Here is a 14976-nt window from a genome sequence, read left to right on the forward strand (position 1 = left end):
AAAATGTAGCCTATTATAATAATAGGGAAATGGCATAGTTTCGAAATAGACCAACGGCAAGGAAAATGGTATTTCAGACACTCACGTTATTTGACTATAAGGAATAAAGCTCCGGCCCTTTAATCTGGAACATTATCTGCACTCTGAAAGGGCCGGCGGACTGCAGTCTTCCCAGTCGAATTACATTTCTATTAAATTGTTTGGAATTATATAAAATGCCTTCCGCCGCGTGCATACACATAAACTTTGCTGAGTGCATACCAACGCGCGCCGCCCAACCCCGATGTCACCACACGTGACGGGGCAGATGTGAATTAGTGGTAATCACCCGCATTTCACATAATGGGCAATTTCAGAGAGAATTGTTGCTTTTCTTGGAAACCTCAAAGACTAACATTTCAAGGTATGCATAAATTCAACAGAGAGACATCATAATGTTTAAACATGCTGTTCCAAATGGAGTTTTCGCAACTTTTATGGAAGTGCCCGTGATAAAACGATTCCTTGATGGATGATTGATGAATTGCCTTGGGTTGAAAACAGAAATCAAGAGTCACTGCGAATCGTCAATGCACCTCTTACACTGCCCAACTTCTCTCCCAGGTGGCTATTTGTGAGAGCGCCACAGCCATGTAGGTCGGACACTCAGGAGGCAGGAGCAGAGACGCTCAGGAAGAGCTTGGGGAGAGACGAGACATGGGACCAGTCCCAGAGGACAGCCACCTGTCTCTGCATGGGGTCATCCCAGGGGTCTACACATGCATGAGGGGCAGGGGAGGCCATGCTGGTGATACGGCCCAAGGAAGGATGCTTTGTCTAAGAAAGTGGGACCAGAGCAAGAGCAGAGGCCCAAGGATGAGCCTCCGGCAACAGCCAAACTGGGGCCATAGAGTAAAGGATTCAAGGAAGAGGGCAGCCAGAGAATTTGCAGAAGAGCACGGATTGTACACTATCATGGTATGGCAGGTAACTTTGACCTATCTGCTACTATAATGTGGGTCTTGGGTGTCCCACAAAGGCCCATGTGTCGAAGGCCTGGTCCCCAGCCTGTGGTGCTGTTGGAAAGTGGTAGAACTTTGAGAGGTGGGGCCAGCCGGGTGTGGTGGTGCACCCCTGTAATTCTAGTACTTGGGAGGAGGCTTGAGACAGGAGGATCTCAGGTTCAAGGATAGTCTCAGCAAGTAATGAGGCTCCCATCAACCTAGCGAGACCCTGTTTCAAAAAATAAAATGAAATGAAATAGGGCTGTGGGTGTAGTTCAGAGGTAGAATGCCCCTGGGTTCAATTCTCAGTGCAAAAAAAAAAAAAAAAAAAAAGACGTGGAGCTTAAGCTACATGTCTGTAAATCTGTACCTGGGAGGCTCATAGGAGGATCACAGGTTTAAAGCCAGCGGTAGCAACTTAAGTGAGACTGTCAGTAACTGTCAGAAAGAGCGAAACCCTATTTCCAAATAAAATTACCCTAGTCCCTCTGCTTCCTCTTTCTTTGCTTTCTGGCTACTCTGAGATGAACAGCTTCCCCCACTGTGATGTGATACCTTGAATAGGTCAACTGATCATGTACAAAACTGTGAGCCAAAATAAGCCTTTCGTCTTTTTTTTGTTGTTTTGTTTTGGTGGTACTGGGGGTGGAACCCAGAGGCCGCCTACCTCTGGGCTATATTTACTCCCAGAACTATTTTATATTTTTATTTGGAAATAGGGTCTCACTAAGTTGCTGAGAGCCTCACTAAGTAGCTGAGGCTGTCTTCGAGCCTGCGCGATCCTCCTGTCTCAGCCTCCCAAGCACGGGGATTACAAGCGTGCGCCACCACGCCCGGCTTTATTTTTATTTTTTATTTTTTATTTTTTTGGTGGTACTGGGGGTGGAACCCAGAGGCTTTCTACCTCCGGGATATACTTCCAGACTTTTATATTTTATTTGGAAACAGGGTCTCACTAAGTTGCTGAGAGCCTAAATAGCTGAGGTTGGCTTCAAACCTGCGCGATCCTCCTGTCTCAGCCTCCCAAGCGCGGGGATTACAAGTGTGCGCCACCACGCCCGGCTAACCTTTCATCTTTTTAGGTTGATTTTCTCAGGTATTTTGTTATAGTAACAGAAATCTAATAAGACATTTGTCCAGCTCATGATGACTCTCCTAAACTTCTCTTTGTTTCTCCTCCATGGTGGGCCCCCCAGAACAGTACGTAACTCTAAGCCTCAAATCTTAGTATGCTGTAACAGGATCCCTGACCCAGCCAAAGCCAATCAGAACTCCAGCCCCAGGAACTTGGAATTGGTTCTGAGGCAGGGAGGAGAAAGACAGGGCAGCAATATTCTCATGCATGAGCTTTGACTCTGTGAGTAGCCACTGGCCAACAGCCTTGGGAAGATTAACAGATGCCAGGATGCCAGAACAGGAGGAGGTCATCTTAACCTGCAAGCTTGCTTTTGTGGTCCAGAGAACTCACTTATAACTATTTTACCAATAAGCCATTGTGATATGGGGTATTGCTAATGAGGGAGGTGGCATATGGGGATGGGAGTAGATGGGAACTCAGTACTTTCTGCTTAATTTTGCTGTGAACCTAAAACTATTGTAAAAAGTAAAGTTTATTAATTTAAACACATGCACAGAACAAACTAGCCCAAAAGAGGCGAGGTTTTAGGGATCTAGTGATGTGGTTGTTGAACCTACTGGACGGTGACCTAAGCCTGATGCTCTGGGTCAGGTCAAAAGAGAGAACAGCTCCCAGAGCCCTTAGCCAAGGCTGCCGGAGATGATTCCACACCAGATATTGGACAAAGCAGGAGCCTGTAGATGGACCTGGGCTGGAAGGGACACAGTGGCTTGGAGGTGAGGCTGTGGGCAGCCCAGGGGGTGCAGTGCTGAGGCACAGGAGATGCCCGCAGAGCCAGGGCAAAGGTGGGGAGCAGCAGGGAGGCTTTCCAAGGCAGGGGAACATGGCGGCCTCAGAGGCTGGCCACGCCCCTTCCTTTGCTGATTACACCAACTCCTGGGGACTAGGTTCTAGGGGCCAGCTGGCCAGCTCCTGGACCTGGGATAAACCACAGAATCGCTCAGGTCAGAGCTGCCTCCTGACTGTTTATTTTACTCTTTTATTTTATTTATTTATTTATTTTTGGTGGTACTGGGGTTCCTGGAAACCCTTCTACCTCTGGGCTACACTCCCAGTACCTATTTTTATGCTTTTTTATTTGGAAACAGGGTCTCTCAGGCCAGCTTGGCTGGCTTCGAACCTGCGTGATCCTCCTGTCTCCGCCTCCCAAGCGCGGGGATTACAAACATGTGCCATCACACCCGGCTCTGACTGTTTGTTTTAAATGAGTTAAGCTGAATCACCTCTGGGTTCACTTTCTATCGCTTAAAATTCCATTTCACCAACAAAAGCACAGTTTATTTTTTTTTAAAAAGTAAAAAATTAAAGGTGGACCATCAAAACAAAATATTAGTACAAAGAACACAGAGCTTAAGTACTGAAATTTGAAAGCAAATCTCTCTACTGGAGCTAATTAGAAGTGTCTTTATTCATTAAATCGGAAAATAATTTGCTTATTTTCCAATGAAGATAATTCGCTCTAATTACGAGCATTTGTTATCTAACCTCCCTAGCAGGCCGCCTGGCTCAGCGCTGCGCCCGGGGCCTCGTTCTCCTCCAGGTAGCTCCACGCGAAGGCAGCTGCTTCTCGCCAAGGACACAAGTGCTGTAAACCAGATCCTGCCGCGCCTGTCTACTGCACTTACTGTCTCCGCATCTTCCTACCTATATCTCATTTATGCTCACAACAACTCAGGGAGGGAAGCGGAAGAAGGTGACATTACTATCGATATATGCCACTTGCAAAATTAAAGGGGTGTTTCTCTGCATCTTGCAAGGTGACCTGCCTGCATCAGCTCCGAAGCAATAGATAAGGCCAAATGGAAATGGTACATGTGTACTTCGTTTTATAGAACAGATGTGTGCCTGGGGAAAAGGGGGGGAAAAAAGCGAATGCATCGAAGTTGTGTAAACATCATACCGTTCTTCCACTTATGATTTCAGAAAGGTTTTATCTGTACTTGGATTTACTGGCGAGAGTTAGAAGGTTTTAACACTTGAGCTTCGCTTTGCCCCGAACGCAGATGATAATCATCGCTACCATTTAGAGGGAGGTGCAGCTCCTTGGATGTTAGCTTCTTATGTCATTAGGTAGAAGAAAAAACAATCAATGTCAAAATTATCCTTGCAGAAGAACTTTAAACCACCCATAAAGTACAGTCTACAGGGCACAGCACTGCCGTACACTAATTTGCATGCAGAAAATTTGGTGCATATAGAATGTATAGTACAGGATAAAAATACATATGCAAAATAGTTTTATGGTATTCCTAATTAAACTATTCATACTCTAAGCACTCTCTCTATTTCTCCTTGTCAGGGGGGTGGAAAGAGGTGGAGGTGCGGGCAGGAGCTGGGCCTAAGCTCATGAGAGTCAATGCTTGACTGATGTGGCACCACTGCCAGGGGCATCTGTCCAGCTGCGTGCAGAGGCAGCATCCCCTGCATCCTCCCAACCACTCCTTTATTCTTTATTTTCCTTTCCTTCCTCCTTTCTTTTTCTTTTCTTTTTTTTTTTTTGGTGTTGAGAATTGAACTCAGGCCATTCTACCTCTGAGCTATACCCCCAATCTTTATTATTATTTTCAAATTTTGAAATAGGGTCTCTGTACATTGTTGAGACTGGCCTTAAGCCTGCAATCCTCCTGTCTCAGCCTCCCAATTACTCGGATGAAGCCTCCCAATTACTGGGATGAAAGGCATCCACTACCATGCCCAGCTACGACCATTCTTTTAGACCAGGATTCAGTAGCCTTTTACTCTAGAGGGTCAGGTAGTAAATACTTGTGATTGTATAGTCATAAGGTCATGAGATCATACAACCTCTGGCACAACAACTCAGCACTGCCATTGTCGCACAAAAGTAGCCAAACGCTACTTGTAAACAAACGGGTAACGAGGTGCCAATAAAACTTTCTTTAGAAAAGCAGGCAGCAGGCCAGAGTTGGTCCATGGGCTGATTTGCTGACTCTCGCTTTAGATGAGCAGTACTATTCCCACCGGTGCAACCCAATGAAGAAATGAGATAGATAAACACACTGAGAGTGAGAGAGTAAATTGTTTTCTTGAGATTATAAAAATGTGGCTCGTGACAGGGCTCAGTGCGGTCCTTCAGGCCATCGGCACTACGGTTCTCATCATCATTACCAGGAAGCTCACCCTTAGCCAGAGCTAACTCTGAGCCAGGTACCAGGCTCCAGGCTAAGGACAGGCACCAACTTACTTGCTCCTCACAGCTATCTACAAAGCAGGTACTATCATTACTCCATGTGGCAGATGAGGGCACTGAGGCCCAAAGAGGTTAAGAAACTTGCCCACTCTCACCCAGTGCATGAGCAGGGGAGGTGTGATTTTAATCTGGGCAACTCGGCTCCAGAGCTAACCGTAGCTGGCCGTCCCTCTGCCAGGCTGTGAAACCCTAGCTTAAGAACAGGCAGAACAGGAATGTGCTAGGAAGAGAGTCTAATATAAGAAACTCTTTCTAGCAGCTTTTTTTTTTTTTTTTTTGGTGGTACTGGGGTTCCTGGAAACCCTTCTACCTCTGGGTTACACTCCCAGACCTATTTTCATACTTTTTTACTTTTTTATTTGGAAACAGGGTCTCTTAAACCAGCGCGGCTCACTCCGAACCTGCGCGATCCTCCTGTCTCCGCCTCCCAAGCGCGGGGTTTACAAGCCTGCGTCACCATGCCCGGCTTGAAATGCAGCTTTTTAATGTGCCTGGGCTCCCAGAGCAATTAATAAGGAGATTAGGAGAAAATAATTCCCCAATGAAGATGAAGTTCCCTGCCAGCCAGAAGGCTCACTGAGAAGATCTGGACCACAGCTAGGGGCGTAGGATGCCAAACGTGAAGAGGCAGGCTTGACACGAGATGCTCACTCCCATTTGGGCTTTGGAGAGTAAAGGTAGCTCAGCCAGAGCCCTGCAGCCTGCACAGAGGCTTCTGAATGAAGAACTTGCTTGTCCCTGGTGGGGTGACGGTGTCACCACTCTCTGTAACTGAAGCGAAGGGCAACTTTCTCCTTCTGTTGTCCTGTCCTGAGGGCTCACGTTGCACCTGTTTTAGGTTTCTATGCAACCTAATTTATGGAATGATTATCCCACTTTCTCTCACCTGTCAGACTGGCAAAATTCCAGAGGCGTGACAGTACACGGGACAAAATCTGGGAACAGCATTGCTGGGCGGGCACCAAGCGGTGCAGCTCTGCTGGGAGAGTAGTAGGTGGGCAACGTTCCCAAAAGCTCAAACGCATTTTCCCTTTGAGCTAGCAACAGCGCCACTAGGAATCTGCAAGGTGTTACAGCTTAAATATCAGGCGCCCACCAAAGTCTCCTGTTTTGAGGGCTTTGGAAAGTGATGGGTTCACCCGGGCTCTGGCCTCATCTGTGGGTTAATCCACTGGCAGCATGGACCGTGGGAGAGACCAGAGGACAAGAATACGGCAGGGAGACTCTTTTGATGGTAGGCAGGGTGGGGCGTGGCTGGAGTGGGTCATGGGGCACACCCTTGGGGACTGTATCTGTCCCTGGACCCTTCCTCCCCCACTCTACTTCCAGGAGTGGAACAGCTCTCCTCTGCCACCCTCTCCTGCTGCGATGCAGCTCAGCTCAGGCCAGAGCAGTGACGCCGGCCCAAATCAGATGAAAACCTCTGAATCTGAAAGCCAGAATCAACCTCTCCTCCTCTAAGTGGTTTTTCTTGGGGATTTCAGCCATGCTGATGAAAGCTGACCAACACAGCGCTCAAGGTAGCATAGTTTACAATAGCAAACATTAGATATAATTGGTAAGCACATCAGTAGGGAACCTCTGAATAAATATGAAGGATCCATAAGATGGAAGAGATCCGGATGAAAAGCTGGAAGGATAGAGTAAGCTCCTTAATCTCCTTTTTACATATCCTGAAAAGATGATCGTAAGCCGGGTGTGGTGGCACACCTGTAATCCCAGTACCTGGGAGGCTGAGACAGGAAGATCACATGTTTGGGGACAGCCTCAGCAAGTAGAGAGACTCTCATCAACCTAGTTTCAAAATAAAAATAAAATAGGGTGGGGGTGTGGCTTGGAGGTATGTCCCTGAATTCAATCCCCCCTACCCTCCCCCCACACCACACCCACACAAAATGAGTTCAAGGACAGCCTCTGCAAGACCCTGTTTCAAAACAAAAAATAAAAAGGGCTGGGCCAGTACAAAAATATTCTAAATGAGAAAAATCAAGGAGCAGAAAGTGTATGCAGTATGTAATCTTTTTCGTTAAAAAAAGTGCACTCATTACACTCATATTAGTTCTATTTGTATAAAAAGCCGCCCAGAGGGCGCGCGTACGCGAGTTCTCGGTGCACATACCGTTTGATATTGTTTTTGCTTTCGAATGATTTACTTGAATCTATTTCCTATTTAGAAAGCCAAATAAACTTAAAATAGTAAGTGTCCAAAGCTGATTTAAAAATTTAAAAACGTGAGAAATGCTGTAGCCTTTCCCATCTGAGGCCCAAGAGGGAGTCTGTCACGGGGAGATGGAGTGGCCTCCATGACCTCAGGACCCGGAGCTTGCTGGAAAGAGAACACAGGATTTTCAGAGGACAAACTGCCTTCTTTTAAGAGATCAACCTGGAATGTGTGAGAGAGAAGAAGGAAATGATGACAAAAAAAAAAAAATGGTTTCTGGAATCTGAAATATAGTAGTCTCTTGGCTAGCCAATAGCCTGTGGGTGACCTGCTCATTTCTTTGAGGGCAGAGGGTTTACGAAATGGTGAGAGAAGATACGAAAGGAAAAAAGATAAAGGCAAGGCAAGACGTGTCTGGATGGGTTGTCTGGAGAGTGTGGTATCACCTCTCCAGGGCTGGGGCTGGGCTGGGGCTTCACACACATTTACTGCGCACTTACCCCTGCCATGTTCTTCCCATGGCGACAGCTTTGGGGATTTCCTTCTTCCAACAACAATGCTTCAAGGCACAGACAAGTAAAGCAACTTGCCTCGGGCCACAGAGCAAGGGAGGGAAGCACTGGGATAGAAACCATTCCATCTGGCTGCTAGTGCAGTGCCCCCCACACCGACACCGACGGCGCCATTCCAACGTCTCCCTGCGCCTCTGGGGCTGGTGAGCATGGGTGTGTGCCAGTGCCAGGCAGACCAAGTGGCCGAGGAAGGCAACAGGGGCAGGGTGCTGTCAGGTAGCCTGGAGAGCAGCTGTCCAGCCCAACAGGACAGCTGCCTGTGTCCAGCTCCCGATGCTGGGTCCCATGCTGCAAACAGGGCCTGTTTTGCTAGTTTCCATTTTTTTTCCAGAGAAGCAGTAAATCTCATCTTAATGAGAAAGCTGCTCATTTTTAAATGTTGACAGGAAATTAAGAAAAATTTAAGGGTCAACAAAACACACCTCTGCTTCCAACCTAATAGGTAACTAGGCAGAAGACTAGAAAAATCCTTAGCTTTTCTCATTATAGTCGGCTCTCCATACCCGTGGGTTCTGTATCTGTGGACCCAACCAAGTGCAGGTGCAAAACAGTCTGAAAAAATCTGCGTCTGTATTGAACACAGACACACACAGGCATATTGTCTTGTCATTCTGTAAATGACAGCACAACTATTCATACAGTATCAGGTATTATAAGTAATCTCGAAACGACAGAGAGAGTAGTGAAGGAGCCAGGCATGGTAATATACACCTGTAATCTCAGTGCTTTGAAGGCTGAGACAGAAAGACTGCAGCTTCAAAGCAGCCTCAGCAACAAAGCAAGACCCTGTTTCCAAATTAATAAAAAGGGGGGGAGGTGGGGGTGTAACCTTGAGGTAAAATGCTCCTGAGTTTAATCCCCAGCACCACAAAAGAAAAAAATAGAGAGAGAAGAAAGCTGGGTGCAGAGGAAAATGCCTGTAATACAGTTGCTTGGGAGGCTGAAGCAGGAGGATCCTAAGTTCAAGGCCAGCCTGGGCAACTTAATAACTAGGTCTGGCTTCATAATAAAAAAAATAAATAGGGCTGAGGTCGGTAGTGTAGTAGAGCACCACAGGGTTTAATCTACAGCACTGCAAATAAATAAATAAATAAATAATAAAGCGTGCAGAAGGATGCACATAGCTTACATGCAAATACTAGGCCTATAAAGGACTTCAGCTTCCTTGGATATTGGTGTCCACGGGGATCCTGGAACCAATCTCCTGCAGAAATTGGGGACACACTACAAATTCTGGCCTTGCAACTCACGTTACTGCCATTCCCAGCGTGGCCTCCAGGCTGGCCCTGGGTCTTTTAAGCGACATTCTGCCTTCTGGGAGCCTGAAACAATATCCCTGTCACTCTTCCTTTGCATTTTCCATGTAACTTGAATTCCCAGGGCCCAGTTTACTGCCAAGTACCTGAGATAAACAAGTTATGCTAAGATCCTCTTTTCCTTTCCAAACCCAAACAGCAGCTGGCAGCTAGAAACGGTTATTTATGACCTGCGCCCTGACGCGCACTCGCTTGCTTTAGAAATTCCTAGCCACGCGTTCCTTAGCCGGCTTCATAATGAGATGGGAGCCGGGGAACAGAGCTGTGGGCAGTGGCTAGGAGGGTCACAGCCGTCTGCCTCAGCCACTTGTTACCTGATCAGGAGTCCTATCAGTCCAGCTCCGCCTAAGCCCACTGTCAGGTGTGAAGAAATACCTGCAGAGCACTTAGTCCTAGGGAGTCCTGGGCACGATGAGTTCCCTCCTCCAATCTGCTGTTTGGGGACCTTAAGGAGTTCTACTGAATTTTGGCTCCTAAATGTATTTTGAATCTGTTCACCCCTCTCTATCATCCCTCTCTAAGCCCCCAGCCTCTCTCCTTGGACTTTTTCCTTAGTTTTAGTTTTGTTTTATACTGGGGATTGAACCCGGGGACATTCTAGCTTTGAACCACACTCCTGACCCTTTTTATTTTTGCTTTGAAACAGGGTCTTACTAAGTTGCTGGGGCTGTGATCTTCCTGTCTCAGCCTCCCAAGGGCTGAGGCTATAGTGCCACCACGCCCAGCTCCCTGGACTTTCTCAATAGCCACCTGGTAGTAGGTCTCCCGGCCTCAACTCTTGCTCAGACTTTCCCATGGGAGCCAAATAGAAACTGTACTGTTTGCCTCCCTGAGTCTCTTAGAGACCAAGGTTCTCAGGCATGGAGTAGTCTTGGGTTCCAGGGGAGAAGAAATATGGCGACCACAGGAGTGTGATCTTGAGGTGGGGAGGGAGCCAAGATGCCACACAAGATGGGCCACTCGGAGCCTGGTTCCCCAGGGCAGGGGATTTGGATTTTCTACTCTATGCAGAAGGACACATAAGAGACTCAGGCAGGCAAACAGTACAATTTCTATTGAACCATTGAACCTGGGGTATTCTACCTCTAAGCTACACACACAGTCCTTTTTTTTATTTTGTTTTTTTTTGGGGGGGGGTTATTTTTGTTTGTTTTTGTAGTACTGGGTATTGAACCCATTCTACCGCCAAGCTACACCCTTAGCCCTATTTTTTATTCTCTTTTGAAACTTGGTCTCACTAAGTTTTCAAGGACCTTACCAAGTAGCTGAGTCTGGCCTTGAACCTGTGACCCTCCTGTCTCAGCCTCCCAAGTACTGAGATTACAAGCATGTCCCGCCACACACCTGGCTTATTTTCTGTTTTGAAGCATGGTCTCAGTCGGTTGCTGAGAGTCTTGCTAAGTTGCTGAAGCTGTCCTCAAACCTGGTATGCAAATAGTGGGATTACAGGTATACACCACCATTCCCGGCTTCCTTTTCCTTTTTATGGAACAATAATTCCTGGGTTTTTGCAGGCGCCTTCTTATCAATCAGTTCTTAGCTTACCGGGACCTTCCTTCCCCAAGTGAACTTCACCAAGCCCGCCCTGCTTTAACCTTTCGCAGAGTACTTATCAGACCTTCTCCCTACTAATGTGTTTCTCCCCCACCAAATAGCAGCTCCATGAAATCTGAGGCTGCTCTGTGGCTTCACTATCACTGAATTCCCTAGACCTGGAGCCAGGCCTGGACCAGAGGAGGCATCAATAGCCACTGCTAGAATCGATGACTGAGCTAATGAACTGGATTTCTGAGTGGACAACGCCGGAGGGGACGGGAGGCATGATTATGAACTGCGGCGAAGACTTCATCTTCCCTCACAGTGTGACTGCCTGACCCCAACCCTGCTCCTTCTAGGATGCTGAAACAAAATATGACATAGTGAGTTTGATACTCCATTGGAGATAATTGGAAAATATTGATTTCTTTCCATCTGAAATAGTAAAGATAAGTAAATGCCACACTTCCGTCAGCTAATCAGTGCCCTACGTGATGACGTGCTCCCCAGGCCGAAATGAATTTTGGTCTGTCTCAGTCCATCACACAAGCTTCTCAACCCATTCCCACCTCACACCCCAAACCAGGTCCTCCTCTCCACCCTAGCACCCCAGAGAACACAAGCAAGGGCTTTGTACGTGTCAGAGTGTGCGTCTCCAAATCACAGTGCCTTTTAAGTCTCCTGAGTCCCAAAAATGATCTGCCAAATTGCCTTGAAAAACATGGGCAAAATAGAGCACGAGAGCCTCCGGAATCCTGAGTAAGAAGGATGTGCTTCTTCCCCAGGCAGCCAATTTATACTGAAAACCTACTAAGTGCCAGGCACCCTTCTGAGGGCTTCGATGGATGGATTCACTCAGTGCGCACAGCAGCCAGCAGGAAGGTCCTGTTATGAAACTCTGCAGCTGAAGAGCCGAGGCCCTGCGAGATGGAGGGACTGCACCCCCAGAAGTCGTTCAGCTGGCTGAAAGAGTCAAAATCCGAGCCCTCTCAGGGCAGCCCCACATGCTCCGCCCACACTCTCCTGCCTCTGTGGAATCAGGAAGCGGGATGGTGTGTAACAACTTTAGGGAGTGCAGGCGTGGAGTGTGACCCTCTGTCTGGGTTTCTCACGGCTTCCTCCTGCAGGCTTTAGGAAATCTCCATCTCATGACCAGCAAGAGGCAGCGCTTTGGACTGCATAGGCTCATGAGCGGGGAGGCCTCTGGAGGGATGGGGTGCTGGGCGGAAGCAGATCAGGAAATCGCCCCTTCTCTGTGCTGTCAGCGGGCACTTGACGTCCCTACGCCTTAGCCTCCGCGTCTGATCAGTGGCAGTGATCAGGCTGAATCCAAAGCCACTCACTGCCTGAATGGAGCCCACAGATGTTTGTCTAGACTCCATACTGTTAAAACAGTGTGAGTTCCCCCCATCCCCAGCCGACAGTTAAAGTTAGGGAGATTTCACATTTTAAAATCCCGAGTTCCAGATTCTTGTGAAAAACTGAAAGATCTGGCAGGGCTGAGCCTGTGTTCCTGCCTGGCCATGTGTGAGGAGCTGGCTGATGGCACAGGGCCCGGACTTCCATCCCGCCTATCCCAATGGTCTCCCTGCCACTGCGGACAAGTCCAAGGTGCCATTTGTCAACAGAGCTGGGAGGTTTTTCCCTATAGCAAAGATGAACATGAAGGTACTTGTATGTGTCCTGCACAAATGAGAATCCTCCTCCTCCTCCTCCTCCTCCTCCTCCTCCTCCTCCTCCTCCTCCTCCTCCTCCTGCCTAACACAAAAGCACTGCGTGCCTTTTTAGGCCAGGGCCTAAGGGCTTTGCATCTATTAATGCATTTAATTCTCACAACACCCTAGGAGGTAGAAACAATTTTTATCTCTCTCTCTCTTTTTTTTTATTTGCAGTGCTGGGGATATTGAACCCAGGGGCATTCTACCTCAGAGCTACATCCCCAGACCTATTTTTTTTATTCTTTATTTTTAAACAGGGTCTCACTAGGTTGTAGAGGGCTTCACTAAGCAGCTGAGGCTGGCTGTGAACCTGCGATCCTCCTGTCTCAGCCTCCCAAGTACTGGAGTTACAAATGTGTGCCACCATGTCTGGCTCTTATCTCTTTTTTATAGATGCTGTATTGATGGAGGAAGCCACATGTTTCAAGAAGTTGGCAGACAACAGATTTCTTTATTAAATTGAAGAATATTCCTGAGCATGCAAAGTACATTTAAGTCCTGGAATAAATTGTCATAAGCAGCATAAAGAAATAATCTTTATCTGGATGTGGTGGTGCACGCTTGTAATCTCAGTACTTGGGAGGATAAGGCAGGAGGATCACAGGCTCCAGGACAGCCTCAGCAAATAGTGAGACTTTCATCAGCCTAGCAAGACCCTATTTCAAAACAAAAAATGAAATAAAATAAAATAGAGCTCGGAGGCAGAATGCCTCTGGGTTCAATCCCTAGTCTCTGTCTGTCTGTCTGTCTGTCTCTCTCTCTCTCTCTCTCACACACACACACACACACACACACACCTTGGCCACAGCAGTCATATTATCTGGCCCTGAATGCTTTGGCCTTGGAACTTGTGACCCCTGCATAGGATCCTCAGAGTTCTGAAATACCTCAGGGTCCCCCAAATGGGACCCCACATGGGCTGGACCTGTCAAGTCCCTACCAGCTCTAACCCGTGGTTTTAGATGAGTTCATAAAATATGTTCAAAGAGTTTATCTCTCTCTCTCTCTCTCTCTCTCTCTCTCTCTCTCTCTCTCCCTCCCTCCCTCCCTCCCTCCCTCCCCCTCCCTCCCTCCCTCCCTCCCTCCCTCCCTCCCTCCCTCCCTCTCTCTCTCTCTCTCTCTCTCTCTCTCTCTCTGAAAATTCACTTCAATTTCAGGAAACCAGGCATCCCCTGAAGGTTAGCAGACATTTCCAGTGCTCCAACTTCATGGCAGGTGCTGCGCTCACCCACAAGCTTGCTGTCCCTGCCATACAGGTGAAGTCAGAGGTGGTAGCACTGGTCAGGGTGGTAGCGGCGCTCCAAAGCCAGGTGGGAGCAGGAGTGGGATTGGAAACAAGGACAGGCTCAAGTGCTAAATGAAATGGAGGTGTGTGTAGGGGGTCCAGTAAAGGCAGCTCTGACAGGGTCTCCTATGAAGGACAGTGTCTGGGGAACAATGTGTCCACTAGAAAAAAGGGAACCAGCCAAGGTCTATGGAAGCTTGGCCTGGAGGCCAGCTACAAGGGCCTCCTTTTCTCTGTCTGCTCTACAGAGACTGGCTTGTAATTTGCTACGGGACAAGTCAATTAGCCTCTGTCCTGGTTACGATGTTAATCCAGCAAACACTCATATGCCAGGCCTTGGGGATGCACAGGCACAGGGGTGGGGCTCTGCCTTCAGAGGGAGACAAATGCATGGGGCCCAGTCCCTGCCGTGCAGCACGGGGCATGGGGAGGCCCGGGGTCTGCAGGTAGTGCCTGTCACTGCCCTCTGCAGGAGGGAGGGCTCAGCGTGAGGCAGGGAGATGGGAGACTGCGGTGTGCTCGCGGGCTGGCCAGCTTCCCAAGGTGTCTTGGGTAGGAGCTGAAACCTCAGAGGCCTACAGGGGAGGCCGACATGCTCAACATACGATGTAAGTACGTGATGTCTGGCAGGTGCCATCAGCCAGAAGGGGCCAGGGCGTAGTGTCCAAGGTTAAGTGGGCGGCCACTCTTCAGTGCCAGAGGAATAAACCTGTGTGGTAAAGCAGGCCTAGCAGGGTCAAGGGACCTTGTTTATCAGGAGACTGAAAAGTGCAGGTTTTTATGTGAAATCACTATTTTGAACAGGGGAAACACTCCCATTGACCCAACACAGCCCAGTATAACGTCTCTGGGTGGGAGAGTGGGGGAGCAAATGTCTAGATGAGATGGGGAGGAGCTACCTCCCTGGAGAAATCCTCCATAAGGCCATTGGTAAGGCTGCAAGGCCAAGCTGTTTAAATCCCTATGAGATCGCAAAAGTCCTACTTTCTCATTCTTATATAACATGCTTAGGTCCTGGCCTTAAGCTCCTCCTTCCAACCCAGGAGGCAGAGAAGCCCA

The sequence above is a fragment of the Muscardinus avellanarius genome, assembly GCF_963383645.1.
Source record: "Muscardinus avellanarius genome assembly, chromosome: 10".
Lineage (NCBI taxonomy): Eukaryota > Metazoa > Chordata > Mammalia > Rodentia > Gliridae > Muscardinus > Muscardinus avellanarius.